Raw genomic sequence first — 23731 nt, 5'->3', positions numbered from 1 at the left:
AATATAGATCTTATTCTGTGTTTACAGCAGAAGATATACAGGTTTAACTCAAATTAGATTCTAAATAGAATCTTGCAGTAATTACAGCAGGAAAAATTGCTGCTGCACTTAAGTGCTTAAGTACTGCTGTATTTAAGCAACTAAAGAGTAATTGGGAGATCTATAAAAGGGCAGAAGATAATCAGAACTATTGGAGTAGTTTTTTCAGATCTTTAGCCTTTACATTATTAAATGAAGTAAAACTAAACCTCAAAGCATTGCCAAATTAATTAATTAATGTTTAAAATTAATGTCATTTTAGAATTATTTTTTCTAATATTTAATTTTGCTTGTTATTCTGTGGTTTTGGCTACTGTTTTAGATATTAACTGCAACACACTGAAAATTCTTGGTGTAAAATTCCTATATAAAAATAATCTAAATGTCAATAACCTATATTTCTGTCTTTATATCTGTTTTTTGTGGTTGATATTGTTATGAATTTTAGCTGCCAGATGACAACATGCTCAGAAATAGCTGCTATACTTTTCAAACTGGAGATTTACATTAATAAGTCATTGCTTAACATCTTTCTCTTTCATTTTTGTTCTTGTCAGCTCTATTGTCATTAGGGAAATTTCAGATTAAAAAAAATAAGAAACAAATCTAAACAAATGTATCTATCTTAAAAAGTGTGAAATTACTCCACCTAAAAATTCTGTACAAGAATTTCAAAGGAAGTCAGGGTGGTTTATTTAGATTTTAGCACTTTAACAACTTATTTTTGAACAATCAAACTGGATAAAACTTCTAAGAAATTCAAGGAGCCATGACATAATGTACAGTTTTAGATTCTACACCTAAAAGTAAATTTCAAGCCATCAGTTAGAAAAAGTGTTGTGGCACAGCTCATTATTAAGCAGGTTGTCAGGTCCTAATACTACTAATTTTTTAAAGATGTTACTTTTGAAATATGTAATGTCAGAGCTGATATTTTTACTATTATGATAATTATTTTCAAAAATGTGTGGCTATTGTTCCTGTGAAATTTTCATCAGTTATTTTCTGTTTTACTTTGTATAGGGTAAGCTGTTTTACTTATTTCTTAAAGGTGAGCTCGGAAAGATGTTCCACATACAGGAGATGCTGGTGACAGCCAGCTGCGCTCCAGGAGAGCTCAAAGGCCTTCACTTAGGACCACTGTTTATAGGGTCACAAGATAATTGTCTTTAGTCATCTGTCAATTTCCATCCTGGCTGTAACCCAAGATGGTAATTGCTGGAATTTTTCAAAAGTCTTGTAACAATCATACTGTTCCTCTCTGGCTATGACTCAGTAAAGCAATGTTCCAGGGCTATCAGGGGATGACTGATTCTGTCTCATCCCCTTCCTTGGTTAAGCAACAGAGGCTCCTGGTACAGAGAGTGTTTCTGATAATCTCAAGGGGAAGAGCATCACCCGGGAGTCATTTATCAAAGCCAAGACTAGCAAGAATTTCTGACACTGTACAACAGTCTGTATTGGGTGAGGTGGGGATGCACCACCAAAGTGCTTTAAATTACATTTTTTTTGACAGGATATCAACGTAATTATATTCCATTGGGAACTGATAATCAGAATCGACACAACTAAAATGCCCTCTGTAGAATAAAAGACAGTTACTGTTTTCACTTCTGAAATTAATCTTCAGTGTTGGACGCATAATGGCACACGCTCTTAATCACTGACACAGAACCTCTCCACAGACTTATCATTTTCAAGTGTTAGATGAGAGCACGATGAGAATAGATTTCCTTAAAAGGATGGCATAGCTATCATGTCTTCTGGATATGAGAATATCAGTTCAGGAAGGACAAAGCTGTGACCTAATAACAACATTAGAAGGAATCAGGGAAGAAAACTCATTTGTAAAATATTGCTCAAAATGGGTAACCCCAAAAGGGAGGCTGTAGGACAGATCTTTGGCTTTGCAATTTCATTCATAACAGTCACACAATAAGAGTAGGAGAAATCTGTGTGCCTTGAATTACCAGTTTATGTGATTACTCTTACACAGGTCCCAGAAACTATGGCATAAGGGACAACAACAGAGTCTGAACCAGGAGCTGAATGCAGTTGAGTCCAATTGTTCTACAGGAGTAGGATGCAAAAGGACCTTAAGTGACCCCTCAAAAGAATATAAATAATTTAAAATGTATATTTAGATGGAGGGGATGGGGGGTTTTGTTTATTCACTTGTATGTTTGTTTTTGTATCAAGTTCTGCCCTAGTTACTGCTCTAGCACTTTGAGCACATTTGTTGCAAGTAGTTTGGTCCAAAGACTTTTCATTTACACATGTAGATTCACAGCTAATTGGAAGTGGTCACTTATTACTTCCCCAGCACAGCAGCAAGGTTTACAACCACACCAGGAATACCATTGTCCAATATTACTGGGTGTCCAAGCTACATTCTTCATTTCCTTTACAACATTTATTTCCACTCCTTAGTGTTTTTCTCTTCATTCTAACAGAAGAGCTCAGTTATCTCATGGAACTGGTCCTGGAATATAGAATCATTTGTTTTCAAATGGCCTTCTTCTGTTCAGTGATCTGTGTGAAACTAACCAGTGGAGGAAATTCAATTCCTGCAGCACAATTGCTCCACAAAAAGTGCAACTATCATCAATTTTATCAGAGGGATTAGACAAACCCTTAGAGACAGAGTTAACACTGAGATATCTTTCTGTCAAGCACCTTGCATTCTTTCCTCTTTGTGTTACTCTCTAAATACATGGAGTACTACAGCTATAAATGTTGCCAATTTGTCAAACTACAAAAGCAGTACAATAGCTTTCTAATTATTATATATCTGATATTAATTATTAGATAACCCCTAATCAACATTTCCATGCAAGGAACTGAGAAAGAACATAGAATGCCACACAGTCCACTTCTTTGTTTTTGTTGCTAGAATTACTTTTAGTATTATTTCTTGGGACATCAGCTGTTCCAAAGATCTAACCCAGATCCCTCCTTCAGTGCCAGTTATGTCCTCAGGAGCAGTGCAACTGCGCCATCCCTTGGTGGCCCTTCAACAGGCTGTTTCAATAGGCTGTTGCTCCAGCAGGTGGTTTTCAGCTTTCTCCAAGACACTGGGCCCTGCTACTGGAGTGGCTCAGTCACCTACTCTGAGAGGTTGTTTTTTTTTATATCATTGTCCAAAGATCTTCTCCATACATTTGGCTGCTTAGCAACCTGCTTCTTTGGAAGAGTCTGAAGCCTTCTATAGCTCCGTGCCATACCCATCAGCTACATGTGGATTCCTTGGATATCTTAGATATTTTAAATATCATTCAAAATAACCAGTTTTAAGTAGATAGCCTCTCAAATGACTCCTCATTTTCATTTGAAGATTTTGTGAAAGTTGTTTTTATTTGGTGCTTTCTTTCCTTATGTCTCTGCTTTTATGTTAAAGTGAGTTTTTTTGCTGTGGCATTCAACTTGGTTTTGTTCCTAAACATGAAACAAAAGCTCTTGAAGGTCTGGATAAGAATGGATACTGTTCTGATAGTACAATGTCAAAATTGCAGCAGTAATCCTTCTCTTTACATTTTTCTTTACACTTAGTTTTTAATTGGTCCACACAACTCCTGAAGGCTTGTATTACCTAATCTAAAAATGTATTAACAGTTCAAAGTATATTTGCTTTCACTGATGAAATATGCATCTTGAAGGCAGTTTATCTTATATAGGCTTAAAGATTTGTAGATTTTTGTTGATAGGTTGCAGAGTATAAAACATGCATGAAAAACTACAGCAACATGACTTCTGAACTATTCTGTCAAAACACTTTATCACTCAGCTACTGGGACTAGTTTTGCTGCAGTGAATTAGTGCCTCTTCTCTCTTCATCTTAGTCTCTTGATGTGAAAGGGTGAATGTTGCCTCTCTAGTTATCACCAAAGAAAGGATAGAAAGCCTAGCACACAGTGCAAGACACATCAGGGTGACAAGTGCTATTTCAGCATCATTAAAAGGAGGTAATTTTCAGTTGTTGAAGTGCAGAATAGAACAATTCAGTAGCAAGACAGCCACATGCATTTGACTTGTGTTCTTGCCAATTTCTGACCTTAGTATCTGTGTTTCATAGACACAGTCATCTAGATATCATTCATTACCTATCTATCTAACATGAGCTGGGGGGCAGGGGATGTTATTATTTTTTTCATGATTCACAGGCAGACATTATTTTCCATGCTTCTGTGAATCTAAATGAAAGTCAGATATTGGAAACTACATTGTCCAAGGGTTATTTATCTTAAATAATTTTCTCATTTATGCTACTGCAAACTAAGAACTGTTACACTATTGAATATAAAGTATTTTGGGGTTTGTAGCATGATTACAAGAAAGTACATGCGTTAATAGGGTTGAAAAATACAGCAAGAGTGTTACAAGGCCTTCTGAGAGAATTATCTACCTTCTGTGATTCCAATTTTTAGGAACTTTGAAGAACCCAGGAAGAATGTAATAACTTCTTTCTGTGTAGAAGCCTTGGAGATCCAAATCTATAATAACTTTCTTTGTGAAATTCTCATTGAAGTCAATGTAGTTCTGAACCCTTATCAAAAGCAAGATTAAACTTCATTGCCTCTCAATATTTTCTGTTCTATAATAATTTCCTTTATATTTATTCAACAGAAGTACTGAAAGTACTGACATTATAATGTCTAAATACTGAAAGTATTTAGACATTATAAGGAAAAGACAAGTTAAAATGTTTGGTTCCTGCAAACGTTTGGTAAATGCAAACATCTTTACATCTAAATATCAGGACCCTTACTTAGATGCCTAGAAATAGTCAGAAAAGTTGCTGAGAGCACTTCCTACAAACTGAAGCATTACAACTATGGTGGGATGAGAGATTTAGGGAGCACACCTTGACACCACTTGGTAACAAGGAGTCATGTCCTAGGATTTACACCTGTCAGGGAAGAAAAACACTCCCATTGTCAGCACGAGAGATATTTCAAACACAGTTGTTTCCATTTACAAAGAAATATTTCAAACCTTTAATGTGATAAAAATTATGGGAATGCTACTTAACCCCTGTATCATTGTTTTCTCAAATAGAAGGCAGTGTTTTAGAAATCTGCTGCCTCCAATGCTGTTACACTATTATGTGACCTCAACAGGACATGTTAACATAATAACTTTTCCAGTAACCTAGAAAGACCACATATTGAGATTTTTTCATGGAAAATCTATAACTAAAATGCTCCATGAATTGATTTATATTGCCTCCTAACACCCTATAAATTGATCAGGCTACGGTGTTTGTTCCTTCCTTACTGTGGTGCATTAAGCAACTTCTATTTAGGATTAGTTATGGTTTTTTCTTCCTCTTCTGGGAGGAGGGATATTTTTACTGATTTTTTAAAGCTTCATAGGAAGGCTAAGTGTACACCTTTAACAAGGTCACGCATGTGGACCTTAGAAGTGATGTGTCCTCATAGTTGTCCACACCCTTGATTATTAGCACAGGCCTTTTCACACTTTTAGACCATGAAGACTAGCATATTCTAGATTTAGACAGGGGCAAGTTTGGGGTTATATGTTAGATCTAATCCTAACAAACATTTGAATTCCCTCCCTTATTTGGGGAGGCAAAGAAGATGTGTGCATGACGTATGTGTGCGAGTTGAATGGATATGTGCTTGCAATGCCATTTGGCCCCATAATCAAAGATCATTTCCTAGGTCATTTAACTAGAATAAATTTAAATTTTGAGCACCACATTATACATTATAAAATATAATTTGTATTCATCTTAAAAGGGAAGAGAGTTGTGGCATAATTTGTGATAAATTTCTATTCAAAATCATTTATAATGAAAGACAATGAGCAGAAAGATCTAAACTGCACCAGTGGTATTATTCCTAAAAAAAAGTTATTAAATCATTTTGTCTCTTTGTTCTCTTAGGCATTTGTTTGCAAACAGATACTGATTTCTATGAATGTATTCACAATACATTTACTGAAGAGCTGAAATGCACAAGACACTTAATGCACACAATATATTTACTGAGCAGGTGAAACAAAGTACAATTTATGTCATGATTAGCATATTTTAGCACATATGACTGCTGATTTGTATTAAAAATAGTCAAGTGCTCTACAATGAAAAGAATATCTGAATTACAGTGGAATCTCTTTGTAGCAATGGTTTAGTGCTTTTCTAGTTTAACAAAATGCTGGTACAAATGGAAATGAACTGATGTGTATTATGGGGTGTTCTGTGAAAACCATGCCCTTCTGTCCTCCAGTGAAACCTGTGCTCCTGTCATCCTGTTTCCAGTTTATGATGAATTTGAGGTATTGCTGCTTTCAGAATTTGGGGGGTGATTTAAAAATTTATTGTAGAAGAAATAAAGACATTTTCTGACTATATCCTTTTGTGATAATCTCTTTCCGCTCTAATTGTCATTAAACTTGAAGTAAAACATGCTGGGTTGAACTTAAAAAAGGGAATTGAACATGAAAGGATGACCGTTTCTTGTTTTTACTTAATAAGAGTGATATTTGATGCCTCATTCTATAAGGAGCTATGCTTGTACATCTTCAACTAAAATATTGCTGGCTATTTAAAAAAATATTTTCTGAGTCAGCTTTAATTTTGATCCACTAATTGGCATGAATCAATTGAAAGATATGGGCTTTTTCACAGCACATCTTAGCCAAAGCACATTCTTAGTAAATCTATTTATGTTGCATTTCCCTATAATGAAAGCATTGCAAAAAAATGGGATAAATACTGACATATTTTAGGTTATTTACTATCAAATTCTGTATGATTTGATACCAAGACTATTTTTCACAAATTTTATGGATACATTTAAAAAACAGATTAAAATTAAAATGCCTATTACTAATATAATAGTAGGGGAATGTTTATTCCTGTTCTAAACAGAATGCTGTTTTACAAACCATTGCTTCCCTAGCAAATAAAATTATCCCTGTATTACTTTCTCAGTATTTCAAATAATTTTCTAGGATGGTTTACTAAGTAGGAAATTTTACAGCAAGGAGTACCTCCAGTCGGTATACATAGGAAGAGAATCACTGTTTTCAGAGCCTGAATTTCCACAACTCATTTGCATTTAAGCTGATGAGCAAATTCAGCAGGGATTTAGGACCAAGGGGATTAACTATGACTGGTAATATGCATCTTCTTGCTTAACTTTTTGTTTACTTTTCTACGAGGTTTGTTAAGAAACCTGAGTCTGCACTAATCCTTCCGTATCTACTTTTGACAATCCTTGACAGGGAAAAGATGAATATGAACTTTATAATTGGTGTCACCTGCACCATCCGCCCTCCATGGATAACAATCTGTTGCTTCTCTTCTACACTGTAGGGGAAATTGCTGAAAAACTTGAGTATATACACTAAGGAAGTTAAATGCTTTATAACCTGCATAATTTTCCTGGTTTTGTCATCAAATTGTTCTGGCTATTTTTCTAGTTTGATAAGATTTTTTAATTAAGGTATTTTTAATAAGACTGCAACAAATTTAAAAAGGATTGTAGATTTTGACTGAAAAAGATAAAAATAAAAAATAATTTAGCAAAACTTTTCAAACTGTGAGCTATTATATTATCTGTATCCAGGAAGAATTTTTATCTTCCTTACATATACTGTTTTCAAAGCAAATTCTTCACTTTGTTTTCCTACAAAGCATTTTCTTTATATGTAAAAAAGTATTCCGAAAAGGAAAATACATTTTTTCTTGAATATAAAAAATGTACATATCTTTTCATTAGTTGTGAGAATTTTTTACCAATAGAAAAATTTTGCAAGTAGATATTGCACAATAAAAGTGAGGCAGAAGGTAAAATGAGGGCTCTCCAAAAAAGAGATGCTGGGACAGAATGTAATGAAGAAGGCTTCTCTTCCATAGGAAACAGGAGTAGTAACAGTTTTGAGATGTATATTTTACACTGAACTATGAATTAGAGAAACTATCACTCTGCTCAAGGAAAACCCACAGAGATCCAAGGAAGTGCCAAGGCTGAATAAAGTTTGAACCATAAAACCAACATATTTCTCTCCAGGATAGGCAATCTGGGAAACAGACTACCACAGAGGCTAAATAAATGTTAATAAGTTATATATTAGGGAAAAAAAACCTGTGGATCCAGAATATTTATGAATGTGTCCGCATGAGTAGGATGTGAGAATTTCTGTAAAGATCTGAAGCCTTGACAAGCCTTTATAAAACTACATCAAACAACAGAGAGTAGAATCAAAAGGAATTTAGACAATTCCCAATTCAGTTATTTTTCTGCAGACAGGATGTCATATGGCCAATTCCATAACATAACCCACTTTATTTTTAAAGCTGTTAACTTTCCCAATTTTTGCCCTTCCAGCACTGTGTTTGGAAGGCTTTTCTAAAAACTTATTCTTTTTATTTTTATAGATATCTTTTTTTATCATCTAACATTTGTTGTCATGTTTAGTTGGCTGGGTTAATTCATAGGCAAATCAATCAGAAATGAAATGGCAATAGATGAAACAGTGGTAAATAAATGTTTTAAAACCCTCATTAATTTCACAGTTAATGTAACTCATTTGAGATAGGAGACCAAGGAGGTGATAGGAAGTAAGGTGTCAACTGCTGGTTGGTCTTATGTGTGGAGAAAGCCCAAGAACTTGACCTGGGCTTACATGATGGTGGCTTAAGCTGCCTTTGGTGGCTTAAGCTAAAAATCTCATTTATAAAGAAAATAAATAGATAAAACAAAAGATACAGGGAAGAAATGGCTTCACACATGAACCTAACACTGAATCTATGGCTCAGTATGAGGCAGATCCCTTGTACCTATGAGACAAGCCCCCAAGGCAAGACTTGCACAAACATTTATAAAAATATTCATAGACCCTCACCTGTGCTTCACAAGTTACACAGAAACTCACAAAGCTGTTGACAGCTGCATTTAATCTAGCAGAGTATAAAAAAATCCAATATTCATCCATTTGTGGATTCCACAAGTAGTTGACAGGTGTCCCTCTTAGAGCAAAACTTTTTCCCCTTCTTTCTAAGAAAACTGAAAGAATGTTCATGGCTAATCATATATTCTATCCATAGATATCTTGTACAGAATAAATTTGTTAATTGTTTTAGGAATTCAAATAAATGTGTTTATGTTGCTGCTCATACACTTCTTTTTTTTTTTCTCCTAGACCAAGCAAAATATTAAACAAATTATTAAATACTTGCAATAACTTCAGGTCTTAGTTGGATCCTATTAGGAACATTAAGATTATGGTGATGGGAGGAGAGAGCTGGTCCAAACAGAGCTCTGACAATGGTATGAACTATGATCTAAATCTAGTTTTCATTTTCCTTTTCATTTCTCCTGCAGATTTTTATATATCATTCCTTACTTTTTGGCATGTGTATCTCAAATCAAATTTTATTGCTCTATTAAATTAATACTGGATTTCATATTTGGAAAATATTCAATCTTTACATTACTTTTTCTTAGTTGCCTCTTATAAGTACTTCACCTCTCCACATTCATCAATAAACATGGAAACTGCATCCTCAGTATTTCTGCTGTGTTCTCAGCAACTCAACAAACCTTTGTATCTTTTTGTGCAAGTCTCCCCATTATTTGTGTATTACAATTATGAAAAATTAACAAACAGGTGTCTGCGCCTTCAGAAAGCAAAAACAAAACCATAAAAACCCAGAAACACTATTCACCAGTATTCTCTAATGAGGATTTAAGTTCTCATTTTTAATGGGATAAGAGATGCATACTAGGATGAAATGCATGATAAATAGGTAACAATTAACCTTTTTAATCTAAGAAAAATTTATTATATATTTTAAAGTACAACAAATGTCTCATATCATCCACAAAATGTTACTTTTAATTTATTCAGTAGGATGCCATGGTTAATAAAAACAAAATTATTTTTTAATATCCTACAGCTTTGAGGTGTGCCTGAAGCCTTCATACAGATATTCACCTGATAATATAAAGTTCATGGTTTATTCAACCACAGCAGCTGTTGTAAACCCTAGGTTGTCATTTATTTTTCAGCTCTAGAAAAAGATTTATAATCTGATTTTAAATGCAACAGATATTTAGCCCTCAGATCTGTAGCAGGAAAAAATCACATTGATACTACTAGATCCAGAAAAAGAGGGGGGAAAATATTGTCACGATAATAAATAAACAAAGTGAAATTGACTTTATTCCTTTTTTTCCTTTTTAATCACCCCTTCTGAAATCTTCACTAAAAAGATGAAAAAAAATTTAAAAATACATCGACATATTACCAAAAGAATTTCTTTTATTTATTGTTGCAAAGTTCTGATGAATATGTTTAATGAGGATTTTCTTTGTTCCTCTAAGAAATTGAGAGATTTGGTGAAAAGCACAGTGATTTAGAATGAATATTGACATTCATCACAAAAATATGAGTATTTCCATATTTAAAATGTATTTTTCTTCTTTTCAGTAAGAATTAAACCTCCATCATCTTCTCTGATGTATTCGGAAAATTGTAAACATATTTTAAGGAGTAAAAAGGCACTCTCTAAAAACTGTTTCAAGAGGACAGACTTTCTTAAACACAGCAGGACAAACTGAACAGGAGAAAAAAAGATGCCTTTTCTGAAATAATGAATGTTTGGACATGACTAATGTTATAGATCATATTTTGGAACCAACAACAGAGGTAGCGTACTATAAGCAGTCATTACAGAACTCATGTAAATCCAACACTGTGCTGCACAACACATATATTATAATTTTTTGGAGTCTTGGCACTATGGTGTTAAAAGATCAGACATTCCAATTTAAAAATATTAAAAATTCTCATATATTTATTGACCAATTTATTGCATTAAGGCATTCTGATGAGTCTAAGTATGTGAAAATGATAACAGGCACCAAGGATCTCCTTTTCACGAGAGTTCTCCTGACAGACTAGCAAACAGGTGGAAACAGTAGGGCTCTTACACTTTGCTCTTTACATTACACATGTGGAAGCTGCCATCCCAGTGACACTAAAGCAGGACCATCTTCCAACTCCCCAGAGTCCCGCCCATATCCCAGCCCAGCCTTGAACTGATCATGTCCCCAAGGAGGTGACCAAAACTCAGGGCTGAAACTGCCCCAGTGTACCCAGGCTTCTTTGCTCCTCCCTGGGGAGTGGGACAGGCCCTCGTTCCCGTCCTGACACCCCACAGGGACACCTCAATGTTCCCAATACCCAGGAAGAGGCCAGCATACAAGGTACCTGGTAGACTAATAAATACTTTGACAGGAGGCAATCTGTATTTTAGACTACAGATTTTAATTACAGGATTCATAAACCTCCAAACCAAAATTAAGTGCAGAGTCTTTACGTTTCTATTTAAAAAGGGAAAATGCCTAGAAAGTCATCATATAAAAAATTTCCCAAAATATGCTTTTTGCTAACATAGATACACTACTGTAGCAAAGTTGCTTGAACACTAACTGGCACATTTTGTTTGGGTTCAGGAGCAAAAAAACCATGCATAAAATATCAGTATTTTCACATGAACAAGAAAAACATGCTTAAATATCCTTTCCATTTCTACTGCATGCTACAAATGTATACTTTTTATTCCTAATCACTCACTTGAAGCCAAACCTCAGATCCATCCATTTGAGTGACTCACCTGTTGCTTCAGGCCAACAGAAATTTAATGCTCACCAAAACTTACTCTTCAGATGTGCACAGTCACACTTAATCATCTTCCTGTGCATTCCTAGAAGTGCTGTTGTTTAATTAATATTCACTGTCTGAATACGTTTGGCTTCTGTGAAAGAGTAGCTCAATAAACAAAGTTACTGGATTTTTATTAATTTTTAAGAGGTAGAAGTTCAATAAGTTGAAAGAGTAATGCACAGCATTCATCATAATTTCTCACCATGACTCCAAATTGGATGCTTGCATTTTAACTTTTAAAAAGTTATTTAAGACCTCTGGGTAAACAGTCCACTTTCCAAAGTCACTAAAGATTCTAATTACATTGCAGTAGCATGAAATTCAGATCACTATCCTGGGAGCTTGGACACAGATATACAAGAAAAAGTCATAGAATGCACTCATTAAAAACTAGACTGTGACCTTCCTTTAACAGTTTGAAATAAATATTTTCAGAAAGTTATTGTACTGTTTTATCAGCCATGAATGAATTAAGCACTCAGGTTCTGACTCCTCAGGTCAGTCAATGACAAAACTTATGACCATTTTAGCTACAGTATTTTCTTCATCCAAGTAATAAATATATATTAAACTTGCTGATTAAGACAAGAATGTAACACCATTAGATTCACTCATTGGCTTCAGCTACTTCACAAGGGTTTGCAACAAAATTACTTTTTCATCCTCATTTGGATAAATTAAGCAGATTGTTTTACCGTCTGCCTATATAAAGCAGGTTTCTTTGTGTGTAGAACTTCTTATCATTCTTTACAGAATCTACATGCATTTTCAGTCATTTTCACATGTGCAGCCACAATATATTTACCAAGAGCAGCAGCGGTGAAAATGACACCTTCCTATGCTTTTTCTCCATTATCTCTTTACATATTTGTGTGGTTTAGAGCACCTGAACCAGACATCTTTTTGAAGGATTTATTGACAATGTTCACAATCCAAGAAACATCTTTCTGTTTTGTAAATTTGATCACCATTTTTAGACAGAATCTTAAAACTTGTAGGCAACTTTCTACATTAAATCTCACCTTTAGAAGACTGGATTAGGTAGACCTAATTTCAGCCTCACTCTGAACCTCTGAATGAAGCCACTAGAGGAGTTATAGGGAACTGGGATATACTACAGAGGAAGTGTGAGTACTCATCTAAGCATATAGCAGGAAGTAGTACATTTTTGCTGTATGAAATAGAGCAAATATATAATAAGTCATGTTCCAAAGATCAGTTTAGCAAAAGCATTAGTGTTGGGCTACATCCCATGTCCTTAACATCAGAGAAGTCTGTGTTTGATAGTTGCCTATTCTGTGTTCTCCTGTACAGAATAACAAGAGAAGCAACAATCAAATCAGCCACACTCTTCAGTAAAAAGACACTAAGATTCACTTTCTGATTGATTCTACTCTTATCATCCTCCCAAAACAGCTGGCTTTAGACGTTCTTCATGTCTGAAATCAATATAAAAGCTTAGTGCACATAAGTATTAGCTCTTATCTCCTTCTTTCCAGGCTGATTATATGACAGTATTTTCAAGGCATCTTTTCTAGTGTCTTAATCAGCACATATGTGCAGCTGATTTTAGTGCTATCTTTGCCATTTTTTAACTTGGGAAGCTGTTCTCATTCTCTTTTTTCACAGTTTTCTAAGTCATTCTGAGTTGTCCTCTATTGCACCATGATTTATCATTTTCTGATGAGTAAAGGCATACACATTTTATATACATTTATGCATATTTTATATACATTTTATATCACTTTCCTTCATGATTTTTTTAATTATCAAAAATTATGTTTAAAGATCCTAGTTCTTTTTTTTTTCATTCCTTTGGATCTACAGATTTACTAATATTTTTGGAGCAGGATGGCAACCAAGAAAAACAAAAAAATTTTTTTTTCCAGAATTGTCATTTCCTGACCAGAAGTTACTAGCAAATGCAAAGAAAATTTAAAAACTAAGCTAGCCTTTACATATCCATGACAGTTTTTTTCCCTGAAACACCAAGGTATTTTTGCTGTATTAGATTAAAATTGACGAATCTCTATGTCATGATCTGTGTTAATGAAGACATAATTCTGTTCTTTGGCATCTCTAAGTTCTCACTGTCTTTTCTGAATTTTAAGTCTTTTCTTGTTATCAGTAGGCTTTCTTACCTTTTGCTGTCCTTTTGTTCTGTATGAGCACCACTATCAGTCACAGGAGAAACTTCTGGCACCTTCTCAGAGACGCCACCCTTTTACCAAAACCTTACCGTCAACATCCAATACACTATGGAAGAAAAACAGACAGCTTAACTAGAATGTTAATTTAGGTCCATCATTTAAATGCCTGAATTTAGATTTGCTAACATTTGGTCAACACAATAACTTTTACATGAAAATTGCACTGATAATAAAATAGCTGGTGGAGAAACCAAATATTACTGATATTTTCTTCTAAATTGCATGAAGGAAAACGTACATTGTCATTGCATAGAAATTCGCTTTTCAATAATTTTTATTAAAAATATACTATTAGAATAATCATTCTCATAACCTGTAATAAACTATACTTAACAATTAAACTTGCCATAATTTTTTTTTAAATCTTTCTGGAAAATTTAATATTCAGGTTCCTTGCATCCTCCTCCTACAATTTTCCATGCCAAGGATTAACTTACCACCAATCTCTCTTCCTAGGCGAAGTAAGTAGCTCTTTCTAGGGTGAAAACAAACCATAGTACAAAGGACAAGATACTCGAGAATTGACTCAGGAAGAGGAATGAATGTGGAAGAAAACTACAGCATCTGTATCCTTTCACCTCCCAGTATCCTACAGAACACTGTAGCCTGAAAGGCCCACAGGTATCCCTTGCGCCACACTTTTGCAATTTCATTGCATGCCTTCAGTTTCATATTACATCAACTTCATTCTGATAGGCTAGAAGATACTCATATTTTTTCAAGCACTTTTAAAAGATAAAAAGCATCAACACATTAAGAATTGTAACCTAAGGCCGGAAGGGTTAAAAGAAGCCCCAGGACCAAACACTGCATACACAGGTATGACAAATCTCTGCTAGACTGTGTTAGCCCTGCAGGGTGGGTTGCACTAAACCAGTCACTTCCTGGTAGTGAAATCAGGATTGCCACAAGTCATATCCAAGTTCCTTCTCCCCTTAGGAAATCCAATTATATAAACACTAAATGGCAAAGAAGCCAACCAAGTATTGCCTTCTGTTATTACTACATTGAATCGAGCAACAGTGATTTTCACAAAAAGTCAAAAAATGCTTGCCATGACTAATGAGCAGGAGGGAGGACACGCACTCCTCCAGGTAAGACACAACAGAAAAATTCTTAATATTACTAAATTTAATTCCTTTAGACTTTGCAAATCCACCTAAACTCCACATTATAGACATTATAGACATCATATTTGGTCAGCTAAATGCATCTTCAGATTTCATTCCCTATGTTGATTAGGGATTTTATTTACTTGCATTCATGTGGGCATTTTGTGCCTGTTCATACAGTCTGAGGAAAAAAAGATGCAGAGATATGCCTGGCAAATACAAAATAGCACCAACAGAAGACATGGCTATTCTGAATATGAGGTAAGAGAACAGTCAGGAGGCTCTCCTGGGGCCCATCACAGGGTATTGGATGCCTGTGTTTGGGCAAGTTAATTAAGTCACAGACTTCCATTGACTACAATACCTTAAACTTATAATTTGAATATAAATACTTGTGTATAATCTTCTTAATTTGGAGCCAAATCCCACTTTGGGCATCTCTACTCTGAAGTCCTTTTGAAATCTTTCATGCTTGTTCCATTTGCATAAGCATAGATGCCTAGACTAATTTCAGACATCTAAGGTATCCAGGTCATCCACACAACACTGGCAGATAGAGTGCCTGAACGAAGTTAATGCAAAACCTTTTTGGCATGCAGATAAACAAGGATGAGCAAAATAGCATCACAAACATTATTGCATCCATTAGCAGAAAAAGATCTTACAAAAAGTGCCATAGGAACTATACTAATAACACCTGGCAGGATTCACCTAAGTTTTGGGCAGTTATGTTCAGTCAATAAATATAATACCAGGCGACTGTCATATATCTGTAATATTCCTTTATAGCAATGACACTATGCTAATTGAATTCTAATTGACTAAATTGTAACCTATATGCCTAATACCCCTCTGGGAGTTCTATTCAATACAAGTTTTTTTTTATTTTCTTCCTGGAATTGTAAAAAAATTATTTTGCATACCTTATTTATTCACCTGCAGGTATCACATTACTGTAGGTTGAATTTCAGTAACACATTACATTATTTCTATGTGATCTTTATGTACCTCGAAGGGATGCTGTAAAACATAATTAATGTGTTTGAATTATTTGGAAAATTTTAAATTGAAACCAGTGGAGAAAACTAAAAAAACTTAAGACACAACTGAGAAAAATTATTGAATCATAGAATATCCTGGGTTGGAAGGGACCAACAAGGGTCATAAAGTCCTGATTCTGGTCCTGCAAAGGACACCCCAAGAGTAACACCATGTGCCTGAGACCGTTGTCTAAATGAACTCTGTCAGGCTGGTGCTGTGACCCCTTCCCTGGGGAGCCTGTTCCAGTACCCAACCATCCTCTAAGAGAAGAATTTTTTTTTTTTAATATCCAACCTAAACCTCCCCTGACACAATTTCAGGCCATTCCCTCAGGTCCTGTCATTGGACACAACAGAGAATAGAACGTTGTCTGCCCCTCTGCTCTCCCTCATCAGGAAGCTGTAGGCTGCTCTTATTCAGGCTGAGCAAACCAACATCAGGGGAAATGGTCTTGAGGTGTATCAGGGGAGGTTCAGATTAGATACTGGAAAACAAATAACTTGCTGAAAGTGTGTTTAGGTATCAGAATAAGTTCCCAAGGGACGTGGTGGAGTCACCAACTCCAAAAGCATTCAAGAAGTGTCTGGATGCGGCACTTGAGGATATGGCTTAGGGATGACTTTGGTGGTGCTGGGTTGACTGTTGCACTAGAGGATCTTGAAGGACTCTTCCAAACTTGATGATTCTGTGATCAGACATAAGACTAGCATAAATACAGTAGAGTCGATTGGTCCTATTGTAAATAAATAGTCTTACCCTAAATATTTGTAACTATCCTAGCAGACACTTGTGAAATAAAATATACTATTTTAATTCCATTAGAATTAAATGCAGAAAAAACATTCTCAGTTTAAACAGAGGACGTCCATAGCATGATTTCCATCAGATTAAGCAGGCTGATTTTAAGAAAGTAGTGTAAATTCCATTTGCAACAAAGGCTCATGGTATACTACTTCTGAGTAACAGTTATGCTCTTTGCCATGTGCTTATGTAACTGACAATACTAATAAATAACAAAACTTTTCAATACTAACAAATAACTATTTTTTAAATTAAAATTTAAGTTACAAAATTTGGACTTCAGCAGTATTTAATACAAATGGTGGAGCGGTTATAACATTACCAGGCTAAAATAAGACTGTCAAAATCAACACAAGATAATGAGTGGTGAGGGATTTAAGTGCATAACTAGAAAGCCTCAGCTCCTTGTGAGGCTTCAGAATATGTAATCCTTAAGAACAAGAATGAAGTGAGATAACATTGTGGTAAAAAATTTAATTTTTCCCTGACTATTCAAATTACAGGAAGAAATCCTTTTTCTTGTAATCCCTTGTAATCAGGGAAGATCTCATTGCTTTCTACAGCTACCTCGCAGGAGGTTATAGCCAGGTGGAGGCTGATCTCTTCTACCATGCCTGCAGTGAGAAGTCTGGAAGAAATGGCCTTAAACTGACCCAGGGGATATTCAGATTAGATAGTAGAAGAAATATTTTTAATGTAATGGTGGTCAGGCATTAGAATAGGTTGCCCAGGGATCTGATGGAGTCACTATCCCTGGAGGTGTTCAAAAGATGTCTGGACATGGCACTGGGTGATATCACTTAGCGAGTTAGGAGTTGATGTGTGGACCTGATTCTAAAGTCTCTTCCAATCTTGATGCCATGATTCTAAGTGAAAGTAATAGAAGAAAACAATGGGAAATCTCACAGGAAAAATGAAACTGTCTCATATAACTTGATCTAGTCCTCTTTGTGTATTCAGCCTTTACAGAAAGAGGAAAACATCTCATTGCTGTAAAATCTCTGAAGGAAAATCAAAATTAAGCACAATCAATACTTGATTATGTAACTGCTTTCATTAAAAATTTCACAGATATTATGTATTATAAGTGTATATATTTACAAATAATTAGTATAGAAGAAAATTTGCGCTACCATGGAGACATTAATAACATCAAGTATTCCCTAAACACTTCACATCACTGAATTAAAAATGTACTGTTTTATTTTTGGGTCATTTATTATTTAAACAAAAAACAACCAAACAAAAAGAAACCAAAAAACCACAAAACAAACCAGAAAACAAAACCCAGCCTTCTTAATTTATACTTACTTGTACTCTCAAAAGGAAATTCACTTTTCCTTAACCATCTTGGAAGCCATTCATGTAACTGACAAAGTTATTGCTAGAATGTTGTAGCTAGCTCTAAGACAACTTCTTTCACAGTCATCTTAAAAGCAGGTTTCCATGGCTTCCATTTCCCCAGAAATGAAAGCAGCAAGTCAAATAGCATTCAAAGACCACTCTCTCTCAAAAATAATTGCTAACATGGAAAATTACTTTGAGTACTTCTAAACTTCATACTGTCAATAAATCCACAAGTTTTCTCACATTTAAGTTTATATTTATTGCTTTCTTTTCCTCCGTAGGCTTACACAAAATGTCAAGAAAAATCAATGTGACAAAATCAACTTGAATGTAAAGATGAACAATTTCCATTGCCGTAAAAAAAGCCATGAATACATACATACTTGAGAGGAGATTTTGGCTCACTGGATATAAAAAGACTCCAACATTATGAATTTTCATGGACAATGAAAAAAAAGCAGTAGCAGCTCACTCCTTTTCCATATTCTACTCATTAAGGTGATATGCTAAATTAGAGTGCTGGACTGTGATAAAATTAGCATTTCCCAGTAAATACCTTAAACAATTCCCTAAGCATCTGTTGCTTCTCTGTGCTAGATATCAAAAGAACCTAAGCATTTTGTCTGAAACAGTGAAGTAATTTTATTATTTGTATGGCCAAGTACTCAGAAGTCAAGAAGTGAAGTCTGTTTACTGTGTCAGTGACTCCATATGAGAATGGCTGAAATGGAAGAGTGCATTGGCAGATGTTATTATACAGGATTGATGAGGGAATTCAGAGGAAAGTAAGGACCGTTCAATTGCATTTAGAAGGCAAAGAGCATAGAATGTTGCCCATGAAGCTAGCCAGAATGGTTCAGATGAAAAAGTTGTCTGCCATGTATTACTTCTGCGGATAATGGATGCATTCTGCTATGGCACGTATTTTTAGTACTCCCAGACACAACACAAATAACATAACTTTAAGATGTGCCTTAATTTCTGTACAACTCTGACATTTCATCTACCTGTTTGAAATATTTAAATATGGATCTGTTTACAGAGCTTCGGTGTCCTTTTCCACAATATTATTCTCCTGCTCTATAATTAACTTTTTGTTTAGCAATAGCAATTAAAATTAAATTAGCATGCTGAACTATATATTTCATGCTAAGCCTACAGCTGTTGACTTCATTTTCATTTTAATATAGGCAAGGTTCTGAAATAGATTTTCCTCCATATCATCTTATTAAAATAATTATAGGCATCTTCTAAAAGGTACAATCCTAATGAACGTAAGCTAACTTTAATTTGAACATCTGATCTTGCCACTAATATATTACAGATGCTATGCCTGACCAGGAAACATCAAATATTTAAGGAATTGTATGGAATACAGTTTTAATTATATCCTACATACTGTTATGGTACTCAATTGATTCTGTTTATTAAAATCTGTTAAATAAGCTGTTTGGCTTTTTTCAAATCCTTTATGATTTCTTGTTGTTCTTTATTTTTCACTTACAGCCTTCTTGATACTTACCTTTTCCACAGAACTCTTTGTGTGTTGGTTATTAAAGCTCTCGCAGAACAATCCAGCACATTTATCTGCTGAGAATTCTGTTCTGCTGGATTAGATAATAGTTCTTATCTCTTATAGAAGTCTTTTGCTCAAATTCATTTCATTTTATGTCACCTCAGATGTGATTCACAGCTTCTTCCCACCAGAGTAGTTTTTTTCTACGCACGTTTTTATCCTGTTCTACTCTTGTGACTATAATATCTGATTTGAATGAGCCCATTAATCTATTCTCAACTTCTTAAAATATAAATTTATGTCCCATCCACAGGTGGATATTATAATCTCTTCAAGCATTGGTCCGGCCGTCATCTATTAGGAAACAAAGAAATACATGGGTTTCCTGCCAATTCCAAGGTAAATATTCCCAAAATGGAACTTTCTTCTGCTGTGCAATAATGTTGTCAGCCTTTCAGTTCTCCAAGTCTATCCAAATCATCCCCCAGTTAGTTACTTTATTCCTCTTGCCATGATAAATTGCTTATATTTCAGCTTCTTGCTTAGTGGAACCTTCATTAAGAAAAGCTTAGATTAGACCTCAACTACTGACTTAAAGCATGGAATTAAACTGACCAAACAGTAAGAAATACATTTTGAGAGGATGGTCCATCTCATACTGGAAATCTGGAATAGGTAATTTTCTATTTCTCCCATCCAATACAAAGAAACAATACATATTACCTGAATTACCTGAAAGAATTCTGCTTTGGCTACTTCCACAGCAGCATTTATCTGCAAGAAATGTCTCCACTGTGTGATAGGTTGACCATTGCCAGCTGTGAAGCACCCATTCTTGCTTGCTGTCTTCTCCCTGTAAATCCAATGGAATGGGAGAGGGGTAGGAACCTACCTATTTTGCAATAGTCAAAACCTATGTGTTACAACACTTGAAGTCAGAAATCCAAAACATAGCACCACAATGACTACACAAAAAGTGACAAACAAACAAACAAATGAAACAAACAAGCAAAACAAACACATAAACAAAACAAAAAATTTGTGGATTTTATCTCCAGTCACTATAGTCTGACCTGTAAAGAGTGGAGGGAAATGTTGCCCTATGAAATTAATTTCTTTGTCTGGGAAAAAAGAAATGAACAGCTTTTGTCTTAACTATTTCATGTTGCGTACCCTCTTACATGCAGATCACGTTTGCTTCTGCATTTCCTTCCTGCTAGTAAAAACTGGATTTAAACAGAGTAGCTAGTTTTCTCATCTCCTCTACTCTTCTTTCCACCAAACATAACAAAGGCAGGAATAACCAGCCAGATGTCATACTGAAAGCCAAATATAACTTCAAATATAAACAGTCATTATAGATTTCCTTTTTAACTGAACATGTTTTCCATATAAACAGAGCTAAAACTTAGGTACAATTTTATAATTTAGTTATAAATATTAGAAATTAAAGGAAGACATAATAGATGACTGTAGTTTAAACTTTTTGTGCATGTGCTTTATTTCTCTCACTCTCTATTATGTACATTCCTATATAGGTGCTAACTCAAGTACCTCTGCTTCAGAAAAGAAATCCACAGCACTCAAAAAATGTATTTTTTCCACATTTTTATTTTTGAGAACAAATATACCCTACTTTGGAGGTAGTAGTGCTAATTGCATGAAACCAAACTGAGCCCTGTAATTTCTTTTTCTAGTTCTTCAAATCCTTAATGGTCCTCATGACCAGCCAAAACAAAACCAAACCAAACAAACAAGGAAATAAAAATGCCTTTCCAGAAGGTTTTCCATCTCTGTGAAAATTTCATATCTACCTTCTTTGGTTCTAAGTTACCCTGTTTTTCTTAAAATCATTTCAATATCTATATTACTACACGCCTTATTTTTAGACATTTCATTGTCTAGTGCAGTGTAGTTTGTTCTGATACAACCAGAATAATAATTTAAAAAAAGTTAATTGCTTAAGAAAGGAAAAAAAGACCCTGCATGCAGTAGGGATGGATTTCACCTGCCTTATACTCAAGCTATTCTCCTTCTCTAATCACTGGGAAGAGGTAAATATGTTCAAAGAATAATTCACCTGTCCTACCTCAGCTTTTTTTACCCCCCAAGGATGACAATTTCTCCCTTTTGAATATAAAGGTTGATTGGAATGACCAAATAACTTTTAGACAGTTAGTCAGAACAGAGAGCTCTTGGGCTTAAGAGTACACCTTCCAGTATGCTCCATCTGTTCTTAGAATTCATACCCTTTAGAACAGGACTGTGATTGATATCTCAACTCCTTCTTCTAAAGGGTGACTCATTTCTTCCAAACACTGCAGGAACATAGAAGATTTTAATTCTATACCTTATTCTTTCCCCTTCATTTATTTATTTATACATTTATTTATTTATACATTTATTTATTTATACATTTATTTATTTATACATTTATTTACTTATCACAGAAGGATACATACATAGTGATCTTTGAGTAAATATATAATCTACCATTAAAACAAGAAATTGAACCTGGAAATCACACTATAATTACTTAATGAAAAGTAAAATTATCTTGTGAATATGAATCTGAATAGATTTACGAAAAAATCTTGTAATGACGTAACAGGGTGCTCTACCGGATAAGGTAGGTTCAACCAACCATACTCCAACCAGGAAACTGGATTGCAGGTTCTGGAACTGTAAGTCCAAGTGTTTCTTTAACTGTGGCACATTTTGTTCCAAACAGATCACTAGTCCAGAACAAAGCACAAATCTGAATGTGAAAAAGACTGTGCTGGATGCTTCTGTAGTCATTCCTATTGCTTGAGTCTCCACTTGGCTCTTTTCACAGTGTCATCAAAAGCCTGTTTTATTAGTATCTGAGAACTCAGGACAGATCTGAGTTGGCAGACAAGGCTTGCAAAGGGAAGGGATGTAGATATTACAGTAGAAGCAGACCTATTATGCTGCACTAGATGTAAAATGTTTTTGGCACACTAAGATTCTCATATTAAAAATCTCTCTGTTTTGCACCAATAAAAGTTTATGGTCAGTCTAGCTAGCAGGCTTGGCATGAAGCAGTTTTGGATCAGAAAGATATGTACAGAAAGTCAGATACTTAAATCTCATGCAAGTCCTCATATGGACCCAGACAGCAGATATTTTTTTAATATTTAACACATAGAGGCAATTTGATTTTGTCTTCATTGACTATCAGTTTATCCATTTTCACCTAAAGCACACATCAGAAGGTCTGATTCCTTTTGAAGACAAGCACAATAATCATTCTTCCAAATCTTGACTGACAGCCAAGCTGGCCAGGATCAGTTTTTGAGCAGTCTTTCCTAATAAAAAAAACAAAACCAAAATAATTTAAAATGACTGAAGCCCCCACCTAGACATCCAGGAAATTTCCAACAAGATTATGAAGTCATGTTAATATAGAAAAACTATTTGGGAATTACAGATCACAAATACAACACTTAAAGAAACTGGTCCAGTTCCTGGTTCAGCACATTATTGAAAAGCTTTCCCTCCCTCAGACAGACCATTACTTTCTAGATATCACAGGATTTACACATAAGTCACTGAAAATTATGAACATACACCTTCAAATACTTCATGCTACCACTTTTGGTTAATCAATTCATTAATACATATTAGATGGCATCCTTAAGCCAAACTGATTACTCCAGAGATTAACTATTAACCATTAACTATTATTTAGAATTCTGCAGTGATCCTGTACCTCCAGTGACTCAATAAAATTATTCATTATTTAAATTAGAATGACAAACTAAAGTCAGTCTAGGATACCAAGAGCTGTAAAGACCAGGAGGACAGAATCCTATCATTGTCTAGTTCTCATCATCCTGGTACACTAATGCCAGTACAGATAACTCTGCATAGATTGCCAGATTAATACCAGCTAAGATTTCTTATTTCCTTTTTCTGCCTTCACTGGTATGGGTTGGTGGTTTGGA

This window comes from Poecile atricapillus, chromosome 1 (genome assembly GCF_030490865.1).
Source record: "Poecile atricapillus isolate bPoeAtr1 chromosome 1, bPoeAtr1.hap1, whole genome shotgun sequence".
In the NCBI taxonomy this organism is placed as follows: domain Eukaryota; kingdom Metazoa; phylum Chordata; class Aves; order Passeriformes; family Paridae; genus Poecile; species Poecile atricapillus.
The sequence above is the reverse complement of the archived record's forward strand: the minus strand, read 5'-3'. Positions refer to the sequence as shown.